Here is a 13,456-nt window from a genome sequence, read left to right as displayed (position 1 = left end):
TGCACACTGACCACCAGGGGGCAGATGTTCAATGCAGGAGCTGCCGAGCTACGGTGACTTGGCAGCTGCGGTTCTCGGGTGACACACCCAGAACCAGAGAGGAGGGAGCCTGATTCCAGGGTGCATCACCTGAGAACCGCCCTCTTGAAATCCGGGAACCCTAGGGGGATGTCAGAGAGCTAGTTTTGGCCTGATCCCCGCAGGCCAGGCCGAGGGACCCCACTGGTGAACAAATCTGTGCACCAGGCCCTCTAGTGTCAATATAAGAAGAAATTCTATAACAGGAACGCAACATCCTCTCTCCCACTCAGAGTCCTAACATCTATCTTGCAGCTTGTTATAAAGATTAGCAATAATGTGACATGAAGTGTCTGGCATACTGGTACTCAGTAAATGGTAGCCAATGTTAATTTATTAGTAGGAAACAACAAATCTCAAAAGGCTGAACCTGCCATGAAGCAACTGTAGATAGAGCAGCTCCTTTTCAACCAATAAGTTAAGCTGTGTGAAAACAACTGCATAAAGAATACAAGAGACAAGCTTTACAACAAGTCAACCAGTAAACAGCAGGCTTACCACCCCAGAATAAATGCCAATGTGCCCCTACAAAATGAGAAATGGTCCCTATCCTCAAAAAATCCACATCTACCTGACAAGAACTCACCTGGTTTCACCCATCTTCTTCATTCCCCCTTGACTCTAGGTCCTTTCAAGGCAAAATCCATAACTTTACATGATCACACATGCAGACACTCAATAATACCTGGTAAATAAATGAGACACTCATAGGATCTCAAAAGTTTCCAAACCTGACTTCACAGACTACTTAATCTAAACTTGCCAAAATCTGGGAATCTGTACTTAACATGCTCCCCAGGTGATCGTGACACTAAAGAGTCTGAGAACTACTACTCTCATTGAACCCCCATGAATCATCTGAATGCCCTTTACAATGACCCCATCCAAAATGATCTAGCCTGTGCCTACCTGTCATCCCTGCATACAGCTCTGCTAGAAAAGTTCTTTCAAATCTATATTCACTCATTGTTCTACCCTGTGGCATCTGAGAAGACAAAGGTAATCTCTCCTCTTTCCACATGACAGACTTTCAACTCTTCTGACAATAGACAACGTCCCTTCCTTCTAAAGGATACTCATCCTTGATGAATCATGCATTATTAAATGCTAAGCTCTTTAAGTATACTAGTACGACAGAGTACAACAGCATTTCAGCAAAGGGAGAAATCAAGATGAGTTATAGAAACCAGAAAGATATCAGTGAAGAGGTGTCTTGAAGAATGAGAAAGATACACACAAAACTAGAGTTCTGGGGCTGGCATGGCATCAGTGGGGACTATGGAGACAAGATAATGGTAAGGAGCATGATATGCAGGGAAGGGGATAAGAGAGATGAAGCTATGCGTGAGGAACTTAGTAGATTTTACACACATTTTTAATGGAATAGAACTAAAATTGGAAATGAACAATAGCTGGGGAGAGGAGAAAGCAGAGGCCCAGCATATGAAGGCAAAGACACAGTCTTTAAAAAACCAAAGAAATCAGATAAACAGGAAAGGAGAGACCCAAGAGAAAGATCACAAAAGCAAGCAGGAAAGTGTGAGTTTGATGTGGAGAGGTACTGGAACCACTTTAATTCCTCCAGGGTGGCACCCGTACCTAAGTGACACATTAGAAATAATCAGACAAGATGGATTGGAGGTGGGGCAGCAGGTGTCAAAGAGGTCAGAAAGGAGACTGTTACAGCTACCTATAAACATTATGGGTCTGTTCTTAGATGGTGGCAATAAAACTAAGAGAAGTTGAAAACAAGAATCAATTCAAAAGAAAAAAATAGCAAGGCAGGGTTCCAGACCAGACCAAAGGTAAAAGAAAGAGAAGAATCAGAGATGATTTCTAAGAGGTATCTGAAAAATTCAAGGAAGAAGTAGACAATGGTCAGGCAAGCAGAGGATTAGTACCCGGGTAGCTCCTCACTCTACACACACACACACACACACACACACACACACACACACAATGTGATTTTCCTATTTTCTCTGGTACCAACACAGGCTGTAGTTTTTGTGTCAGCAGACTGGGAATATCTGGTTTTGATTCTGAAATCTGTAACATTAACACCAAAGTTAGGTTCTTTAAAAAAATTAGATGTGCTTTGATAGAGCTAGGTAAAAGAAGCTAGTCACAAAATACCACAAAAGTTATACAAAACATCCAGAATAGGCAAATCTAAAAAAATTGAAAGATTAATGGTGGACTGGGGGTGGGGAGGTGGGCAGGGGTTGGAAAGAAATGGGAGTGACTGCAAATGGGGTTGGAGTTTCTTTTTGAGATAATTAAGATGTTCTGACATTGTTTATGGAGATGGTTATACAATTCTACAAATGTACTAAAAACTACTGTGTACAACTCAAATGGGAAAATTGTATAGTAAGTAAAACTCAATAAAGGTGTTATTAAAAAAACAAAAAACTTAGGAGCCCATAAATAGGTACTATGACTTCAGAAACTTAGAAAATCTCCCCCATAAAAATGACTATTAAGACTCCAGTTCAAATAAAAACCATCAGGCGATTTGGAAAATATTACAAGATATTTTAGAAAGTCTAAGTAAGTTACATTCCTTCTAGAAGCATGAAAAAGTCAGAGATTTAAACATATACATTCCTTTAAAATTATTTTTTACAACTTATCTAAATATTCTAATAATAGAGGCCCAGTGCACGAAATTCATGCACGGGAGGGGAGGGGTTGTGTTTGTCCCTCAGCCCAGCCTGCACCCACTCCAATCTGGGACCCCTCGAGGGATGTCCGACTGCCCTCTCACAATCCAGGACTCCTGGCTCCCAACCGCTCACCTGCCTGCCTGCCTGGTTGACCCTAACCACTTCTGCCTGCCAGCCTGATCACCCCCAAACCACTCCCCTGACAGCCTGATCGACAGCCAAACTGCTCCCCTGCCAGCCTGATTGCCCCTAACTGCCCTCCCCTGCTGGCCTGGTCACCCCTAACTGTCCTCCCCTGCAGGCCTGGTTGCCCCCAACTGCCCTCCTCTACCGGCCCGGTCATCCCTAACTGCCCTCCCCTGAAGGCCTGATTGCCCCCAACTGTCCTCCCTTGTAGGCCTGGTCCCTCCCAACTTCCCTCCCCTGCTAGCCATCTTGTGGCGGCCATCTTTGATCACATGGGGGCAGCTATCTTGTGTGTTGGAGTGATGGTCAATTTGCATATTACCTCTTTATTATATAGGATGTACTTCAAAAGGACAGACAATGGCATGGGTTTTTTTCAAACAATTATGTCAAGTGATATTACACTAGATACCTATGGTTCAGTTTTTTAGAAGCTGAAATAAAATAATGTATAGTAAGACAATTCGGTGAAAAGTAAAAGATTATATAACTTAACAATTATTGAGCAGATGAGTAAAGTTATTTTCTAAATCTGAGGATCTGACAAAAACCCTAATATAGAGAGATGTCCTCATTTGAAAGATACCAGAAAATAAACCAAATAATTTCTGTCTCCACCATATCTCCTAACAAATATAGGCCCTGTTACACTGACACATCCCCTCATTAAAGCCATTGCTGCCCTCTTTTCACTGAACACCTGGAATACTTACTTAGACAGGGTTCCCAACAACTGTCAGTTATTCATAAACATGTGTCAGGCACTCAAGGGCACGTAATTTCACCTTCTAAATCACATAACCTGCACTGGGCACAGACAGCCAATACCCAACTGAATCTTGTAGATCAGAGTTTTTCAACCTTTTTCGTCTCATGGTACAAAAAAGTAATTACTAAAATTCTGTGGCACACCAAAAAATATATTTTTGGCCAACCTGACAACAAAAAAAAAGTACATTTTGATTTATTCACACTGGATGGCTATTGTGTTGGCTGTTGTCAGTTTTTTATTTGACAATCTAAGGGGAAAGAGGTCAGTGCCCCTGACTAAATAGTCAGGTATTGCACGTTTTAAGAATTCCTGCTGCCTCTTGCGTCTCACCAGCTGAAAATCGCTGTTGTGGATGGATGATGAAATGAGCAGGCAGTGAAGAAAGAGCAGTAGTGTTTCTGCTCAAACTGCCTCATGGGTGAGAAGAACCAAGAACCAGCACCACATCTCTTGACTGAAGATGTTCCTAAAGCAACATCTCACTTTTGGGAAGAAGCCAATTATCAACAAATACTGCATTTTAAGGAAACAACTATGTATTACGACCTCTAAGGAAAGACATTTAGTAAATTCAAAATACCATTGTTTGAAATATAAGACTGATGCTTTCAACATTTTTATGCGTATCTTAAATAAATTTTAATTCAGTGGGTTCAAATATATATTTAACATATTTCACCTGCTATTACAAAGTTGTAAGCAATCAGAAAGAACCTAGGAGTACACGGAGAATGGTTTCCCCAATAAATCTGACCTATAAGACCTTACCTGAGCTAAGTTATGGAAAGCCTAAAATAATAAAGACTTTGAGAAAAGACAGGGCCTTTTTGTTTTCCTACTACAAAATCCTCCCACTTAAATAAAATTACTTTTGCCTGAAACTATGTTTATTAAGGGGCAAGTCTGGTGCCACACATGTAGTGCCCCAACGTCTTTACACAAAATAAAGCCCATGACACCCTGGAAGGAACTGAAATGCCAAGTTCTTCCAGTTTGATTTATTCACACTGGATGGCTATTGTGTACGAAGCCGCCCAGAAATCACAGAATGGATCACAGAAAGCGTTTCTATCTATTTGAAGAGAAAGCATTTGGACGGCAAATGCTAACTTTCCACAATACATTCTGGCCTATGAAGCTCAAAAGAGACCACAAAGTACATAAGATGGTAACAGTGTATTTCCAGAAATAATATCACCACCAAAGGACATAACGTTAGAAGCTTTAACTTTTTTATCTCAAGAATTCTGAGAAGAGCAAATACTTCCCCCATTTCACAAGTGAGAAAACTGAAGCTCATGAAGATTGGCAGACCTACCCCACTGCCAACTTGACTTCTCCACTTGCACATCCACTGGTATCGCATACCCAACATGTACAAATCAGCACGCAATTCCCCACCCAAACCTGCTCCTCCAGTCTCTCCCATTGCAATAAATGGCACCTCCATTATTTCAGTCATTCAGCCAAAAACCTTGGTGTTATCCTTGACTCCACTCTTTTTCACCCCACATCATCTCACCCTTCAGTAAATCACATTAGCCCCACTTGGGCTATGCCTAGAACCCAGCCACTTCTCATCACCTCCACCATTGCTATCATCACATCTCATCTATATTATTGCTAGAATCCAGTATCTCCCTGCTTCCACCTTTGCCTCCCCTAGCGCGCACCCCCACCCCCCCCACACACACACACTTCTATTCTCTACACAGCAGAGTTTTAACCTTTAAAAACATGTCAGATCAAACCCCTTTGTTCCGTCTAGTGGCTTCCTATCTCACTCAGAGTTGTGCACAACTGTATATCCAGGATGAGAACAGTATTTGCCATCTAAAGGTACTCAATGAATGTTGCTGATCAATAAAGGAAAGAAAAAAATGGCCACAGCCACAGAGCCAGAACTACAACAAATTTTCCAATGTTCTTTAGTGACACTGAGGCCAGATTCCCAACAGCCAACAATCCACATGAGGGAAAATTTTTTAAGTTTTACTTTCCATAGCTGAATCTTATAACACATAAGCAATACTCTGTGGAATTTCTAACAACAAATTAAAATGAAATTATCATTTTATAAAGACACAGAAACTCACCCTGGGCTATCTGAATCTCACATATTTGCAGCATGGGCAATTGCCAGCTAATTATCACAGTGCTGTTACTAAGATCTTCAGTGTGGCTTCTGCACCCAGTGACATGTGTCACCATATCTCAAGACTACCCCACACATAAGTGATACGAGCCCTAAAAGATTCAGAACTGAGCACATAGGAGAGGTGATAAGCATTTCTAAATCTCCCACACTGGCACTGTATCCATGATCTGAAATAGGGTGTTACAAGTAACAGCAGAAAGGTTAGATTCAGAACTTTCTTCTACCAAAAATTCAAGGAAAGACTCTCAATGTTGAGTTAAAAGGTAGATTTTTTTTCAGATCAGAATGAAATTAATGTTAAAATGATCCAGCATTATAGAATTTTCCCACTAAAATGTTTTAAAGTTAAAAAAACTCTACATTTCTATTTCTTTAGTTTTTTTTCAAAAACATTTCTACTATCTGCAAAAAGCCCCCAAATCTCTATAAACCACACTAATAAATTCACAGAATTTTAACAGTTGGCCTTCAAGAAAACTTAATTCAACCCTCAACCTTCTTCCTTTTACACATGAAAATATTATCTGGTATATCATTAGTGCACATCGAAAATATGTTACATGAACAAATGAAAGAAGATCCAAAAAGGGTATATGGCTCTTTTAAGATGTGACAATTATTGGATAAATCCAGAATTAGCCAAAACGAGGTTTCTATATTCTCTAGGCGCAGAAGTGAAAGAAGAAACCAAGATTTTAAAACCTTATTTGGTTCCTCAGGAAAACCTTAACCAGATTCATTAGAGCCAGTTTCCTTTATTTGTTACTTAGAAAAGCACTTGATAAAACAAATTTAGCCAAGACATCTCCTTGGAAACCAAAAGGCAGAACTGTCTAGTGTTTCTTTCTTCCTCTACACAAAGAGTATTTAATGTGGGGCTATTTTCAACTACAATTGTTTTATGCCAGAAGTAATACAGGTGCCCTTTGACTAAAAGAAAAATCCAACCAGATGAGAGGATAGAACACTGAAAAGGACCACGCAAATCCCTAGAAGAGTATCCGCCCCATGAGAGCAGGAATCATGTATCTGTCCTTTCTGCACTAGAAGTGGCCACCGGCCCCTGGCATACAGTGAGAGTCAATAAATACTTATGGGATAAATGAGTGAGTTACTGCTTAGAGACCTACCCAGGTACACATAAATTTATTTGGTCACCATTAAATAACTCTTTACTGCAGCATACTATATGTAAGCAAACCACCATTTTCCCCACAGACATTCTACTAAATGTCTTGTCAATACACCCAACCAACTATCCCCCTAGTTTTATTAAGAAGGTGAGAAAGTCGGTCTTAAGTATCCTAAATTATTGAAGCAGCCACTCAACTTGCTGTTCTGGCTCCAATCTCTCTCCTTCAACTCATCCTATTCCTTGTTTTTTGCACATCATACAAATTAAAACAGTGCTATGGCTAAGCACTCTATCTCTGTATGCTGCCCAATGCCATTCAATGAGCAGATATAAAAAATAAGAAACTACTGGATTGGATCAGGAAAGGCAGTATCGTGTCAAGAAAAAAAAAATCGCCGAAACTGGTTTGGCTCAGCGGATAGAGCGTCGGTCTGCGGACTGAAAGGTCCCAGGTTTGATTCCGGTCAAGGGCATGTACATTGGTTGGTGGGGGATGTGCAGGAGGCAGCTGGTCGATGGTCTCTCTCATCGATGTTTCTAGCTCTCTATCCCTCTACCTTCCTCTCTGTAAAAAATCAATAAAATATGTTTAAAAAAAATCACAAACAACAGTTCTTATAATAACGGATCCCATTGAAAATTTTGAGATTACTATTAGAGGTTTTCATTAAAGACTTCCCTACAGCACTGTGATGCAACGGACACAGATGGTTTGGGGTACTTATACCCACTGAAGTACACATCCAATCTTCAAGATAAATTCAAGATCCATCATCCTCTTGAAGCTTTCCCAAGTCATTGGACTAATTATCTGTGAAAGTCCTTGGTAAACTAGGAAGTGCTAGCCCACAGCTCTTACTATAACAGTTGGCCAATTGATAGTCATGCATACATTCTGCCATTTAAACCATGTTACCTCATTTTTAAATGTGCCTAGTCCCCTCAAAAAAATGAGAAGTTATGTGAGTTGTTTTCCCTATTGTTAACTTCTCTATTCTCTATTACTTAACCCCTACAATAGCATAAAGTAAATGTCTCTTACACTTCCTGATTTCAAAATATATTACAAAGCTAATATACTCAAAACTGGGTGACACTGGCATAAAGACAGACAATTAGATGAATATAATAAAGAATAGAATAGAATAGAATAGAATAGAATAGAATAGAATAGGAGAGCCCAGAAGTAAACAATCACTTATATGGTCAACTGACCTTTGACAAGGGTCCAATGATCACTCAGTGGGGAAAGGACAGTCTTTTCCACAAATGGTGCTGGGAAAACTGGATACTCATACAAAAAAAAAAAAAGAAGCTAAACATTTATCTTACACCATATATAAAAATTAACTCAAAATGTATTAAAGATCTAATATAAGAACCAAAACTATAAAACCCCCAGAAGAAAACATAGGGAGAAAGCTTCATAACATTGTACGCAGCAATGATTTTTTGGCTGTAACACCAAAAGCACAAGCATAAAGACCTAAATTAGACAAATGTGACTACATTGAACGCAAAAAACTTTCATGCATCAAAGGACACAATGAAAAGGTAATGTACAGAATGGGGGAAAATATTTGCAAATCATATATCTATTAAAGGGTATTAATATCCAGAATATATAAAGAACTTTTATAACTCAACAATAAAAAATCAAATAACCCAATTAAAAAATGGGCAGTCTTGGATAGACATTTCTCCAGAGATGATATAAAAATGACCAACAAGTGTATAAAAGGTGCTCAATATTACTTATCATTACAGAAGTACAATTCAAAACCACAATGAAATTATCACCTCACACCCATTAGGATGGTTACTATTAAAAAAAAAAAAAAAAGCAAAGTAAGTGTTGGTGAGGATGAGAAGTAACTCTTATACATTTCTGGTAGAAATGTAAAATGGTGCAATCACTATAAAAATAGTATGGAGGCTGCTTAAAAAATTAAAAATAGAACTACCACATAATTCGGCAGTCCCACTTCTGGGTATATATCCAAAAGAACCGAAAGTAAGTTCACAAAGAGATATTTATACATCCATCTTCACAGCAGCACTATTGGCATAGCCAAAATGTGAAAGCAACCCAAATGTCCATCTACAGATGAATGGATAAACAAATGTGGTGTATACACACACGGGAATATTATCCAACCCTAAAAAGGAAGGAAATCCTGTCACATGCCAGTATGTATGAACCTTGAGGACATTATGCTAAGTAAAATAAGCCACCAAAAGACAAATACTCCATGATCCACTAAAATGGTCAAATTCATAGAAATAGAAAGCAGAGTGGTGATTGCCAGGGATGAGGGAAGATGAAATGGACAGCTGCTTAATGGGTACAGTTTCAGGTTTGCAAGATAAAAACATCCTGGAGATCTGTTTCACAACAATGTAAGTATACTTAACACTACTAAACTGTACACTAACACATGGTTAAGAAGGTAAATTTTACGTTATGCTTTTTACCCCAATACCAAAGTAAGTGCCAACATGCAATTCCAAATTGGATTTACATGTCCTACCTCCACTGTAGGAGTTAAGCAGCCTGGCCCTTTTAGCTGTTGACAGTCATTTCCAAATTACTTCCAAGTTTTCTTTTGTCTTTTTTAATCAATGGGACTGTACAGAGGATAGGGAGTTCTCTTTTTCACCCATCCAAAATGAAGTTTCCACAACCCCCAGGAAGCTGCTTTCTGGTTTAAGTCCATTACTTATTTGCCTATTGTCAGACACAAATCCAAAAATGGTATAAAAACCATTATGTTCTCAAGTGGGTGGGAAGAAGCATAACAGAATCTCAAACCATCTATTCACCTGTCTAGCATGCTCCCCGGGAGAAAAGCCCCAGCGGTCACTGCGATTCTCTACCCTCTCCATCAAGTGCTCACTGCTCCCCCCAACACATCCTACCCAAGGCACTGAAAACCACTATTTTTAAACATACCTTGAAAACAGCCTTCAGAACAATCCCACTGAAAGCCATTACTGGGCTGAGGTTCCGGGACTTGTAATAAGTCTTATCTGTGAATCCTATTGTTCTCCATAATCATTTATCTTACTGAAACAGGTGCTTTTAATGTGTGTGTGTGTATGTGTGTGTGTGTTATCTGTATTGGTTTTAGAGAGAGAGGAAGAGAGAAGTAAAGGGAGAGAGAGAAACACCAATTGGTTGACTTCTGCCCGGACCAAATCCGCAACCTGAGTATGCGCCCTGACCAGGAATTGAACCTGCGAACATTTTGGTACATGGGACAATGCTCCAACCAACTAAGTCACAACAGCCAGGGCTCTACTGAAACAGTTTTGTTATGCAATTGTTATACCTCATTTTCTCCTACAAAGGATAAGCACGAAGATCCTAATTTTTAAAATAAAATAAAGTAACACTAAGACTCTGAAGAATCACAGGCATTTCTAAAACTGAAAAAGAGACAGGGTTAGAAAACTACATTCAGGCTCAGCCAGAGCAAACCTTCCAAACAGGTTTTTCAGGGGCAAACCAGGAGCCAAACCCCACCCCAAACACATATACATACACTGAGTACACTCTCTTTACACATGAAAAACCAGCTACTCAGAAGTTAGAGTCTGGCAAAGTATATTGGCAGAACCTTCTGAGGTCTCCATTGGAGCAGCCACAAGGATGGTTAGGGAAGAGTCAAATCAGCTAACACACCAACCCTCATTTCAAGACTAAGAACATGTGTTTCTGAAGTCTTCAAAATAGTATGGTTCTGACAAGTCACAAACTTGCACTTCTTGCAAAAATAGGGGGAAATACTGCTTTCCATTTTTCCCTAGGTACATACCAATGAAATAAGCAATAAAAGTTAGTCAAATTGGGTGAAAATGTTAGGCCATTCTAGTCCTTTATAATTGCATATCATAGAGGCATTTCCTTATAAGTACTCTCTCTTAAAGGGCAGCAGTACCACAGTTCAGTTATCAGTTGCTTCTCTGCAAGCATTAAGAACTAAAAATAAACTTTGAAAGACAAATAGTCAATCAATTCTGGGAAATAAGACTGTTGGAGGAAATGCAAGGATCTGACCATATATCAAACCGGAATTCCTACCTAGGCAAATAATTGAGAATACCGGGGAAAAATAAATTACGGAAAAATAACAGAGGAGTCAAGGTAAAAGATACTGATCACAGTCGAGCCTTGATTATAGGAACATGACCGTGAGGCACCTAGCCCATGGCTTTTTGTTTCTCAATAGCTTTATTCTGAGAACTTCAGAACTCATTCTGAAAGGAAGCAAGATGCGCCAAAACCGGTTTGGCTCAGTGGATAGAGCATCGGTCTGTGGACTGAAAGGTCCCGGGTTCGATTCCGGTCAAGGGCATGTACATTGGTTGCGGGCACATCCCCGGTAGGGAGCATGCAGGAGGCAGCTGGTCGATGTTTCTCTCTCATCGATGTTTCTAGCTTTCTATCCTTCTCCCTTCCTCTCTGTAAAAAATCAATAAAATATATTTTAAATAAATAAATAAAAGGAAGCAAGATGCTGAACCACAAAATCCAATCAAAGACTATCCTTGTAACTTTGGGAAAAGGTTTTGTGGGGAAAGTGGACAGAGAAAAGAGGAATAACCAAAATTCACCGCTGGGTCTGTAAAACTCATTTAACCTGAACTTACTCTGGGGGAGGAGAGAGGAGAAAAGGAATCCAGTGGCCACCTGGGTTGGATGTCCTACCTGCTCAAGTTGCCTCTGAGTGACCCCTGTGTTTGTACAAACGTAACTGTCCCTCTCCAAGCAGGCATTCTCCCACAAGTATGCATTCTCCTCCTGCCTCTCCTGCATTGAAAAAAAAGGAAATCTAACATTATGCAATTGCCCGTTTCTCTCAGTTTAAAGTTAGGCATACTACAATCCTAATTAAAGGGAGAACTTGGTGCAACATGACAAGTAACAAATTAGAATCTAAAGGCTGAACATTCTCATCACAGACCTCCAGAGGCAAAGAAACAGCTTCCCTGGCTCAGTGGCACACCCACCAAGCACTGCTCTTTACTAAGGAAGCCCCTGACAGTCCCCTGTGTCATTTTGGTATAATTTCTCTCTAGAGTGTCCAGAAAACGCTCATCACTGGGGCAGTGGCAGCTTGCCCAGGGTAGGAATGGCTGGGGGGCAGAGGGGGTCAACTGGGGGAAAAGGAGACATATGTAAAACTTTAGACAATTAAAAAAATTACCTATACTAATAAAAGGGTAATATGCTCATTAGACCAGGAGACCTTCCGGACAAAGCCATGGTGGCAGGGCCAAGACAGAGGCAGTTAGGGGCGATCAGGCCAGGAGGGGAGGGCAGTTCGGGGTGATCAGGCCGGTGGGGTGGGGGGCAGTTGGGGGCGAGCAGGCTGGCGGGGGGGGCAATTGGGGATGAGCAGGCTGGCAGGGGGTGGCAGTTGGGGACAAGCAGGCCAGTAGGGGGTGCAGTTGGGGGCAATCAGGCCGGCAAGAGCAGGCAGTGGGGGGCAAGAAGGCCGGTGGGGGGGGGGGGGCGTTGGGGGCGAGCAGGTCGGCAGGCAGAGTGGTTAGGGGCGATCAGGCAGGCAGGCAGGTGAGCAGTTAGGAGCCAGTGGGATCGGGCCTAAACCGGCAGTCAGACATCCCTCAAGAGATCCCAGATTGGAGAGGGTGCAGGCCGGGCTGAGGGACACCCCTCCCCCAGTGCATGAATTTCGTGCACCGGGCCACTAGTAATAAAATAAAAATTTTTAAAAAATACACTCATGTTCTATTTCAGCTGGATTTACCTTACTCTCCTCAGGCCAGAATAAAAGAAGAAGGTGGATGGGGACTGGCCTCTATCCTCAAAAGATCCACCAGATAGATGGTCTTACCCTTATGACCAGAAACCATATGACACTCATATTGGTCCATCCCTCACCCAAATCATCTGTGTTTAAGAAAGCCAAACAAAAGGGAGTCTTTATATTTCTGACTCACTCCAGGGCTCATCGAGAGCCTAAGGAAAGAATAAATGAGCTTCATCTTAGAGTAATTAACTTATATACAGTTGACCCTCAAACAATGCAGGGGTGAGGAACCCTAACCACTCCCCATTGCCCAGTGCACTCAAAAATCTGATTATAACTTTTGACTCCCCTAAAACTTAGCTACTAATAGTCTACTGTTGACCCAAAGCCTAGATAACATAAAGTCAGCATATACTGCGTATGTTACATCTAATACATACTGTATTCTTATAATACAGTAAGCTAGAGAAAAGGAAACATTATTAAGAAAATCATAAGAGCAAATACATTCACAGTACTTATTTTTTAAAAATCCGTGTAAAATTGGACCCTCACAGTTCAAACCCATGTTGTTCAAGGGTAAACTGTATAACCTTTAAAAAACAAAGTACAAATGTGAGTACATGCATGGGCTTTGTTTTGGTTTGCTTTTTTTTTTTTTTTTTTAAGAAGAAAACCAAAGAG

At 40.6% G+C, this 13,456-nt stretch overlaps 1 protein-coding gene across 16 annotated transcripts in view; it reads right to left on the bottom strand.

Moving 5' to 3' along the window:
• The window catches only part of SIPA1L1 (signal induced proliferation associated 1 like 1), a 333,288-nt gene that overhangs the window by 314,850 nt on the left and 4,982 nt on the right, over positions 1 to 13,456 (bottom strand). For 2 of the 16 annotated variants that reach the window (XM_079768725.1, XM_079768716.1), the window contains exon 2: positions 11,707 to 11,808. The exons of 13 other annotated variants lie outside the window; for them this stretch is intronic. The gene's annotated coding sequence lies outside the window, so the exon portion shown is untranslated. Of the gene's footprint in view, positions 1 to 8,210; positions 8,238 to 11,706; positions 11,809 to 13,456 lie in introns of those variants that run through there. One more of the 16 variants, XM_079768724.1, reaches the window with a different exon arrangement.

The sequence above is a fragment of the Cnephaeus nilssonii genome (genome assembly GCF_951640355.1).
Source record: "Cnephaeus nilssonii genome assembly, chromosome: 4".
Lineage (NCBI taxonomy): Eukaryota > Metazoa > Chordata > Mammalia > Chiroptera > Vespertilionidae > Cnephaeus > Cnephaeus nilssonii.
This window is presented reverse-complemented; position numbering and strand designations above follow the sequence as displayed.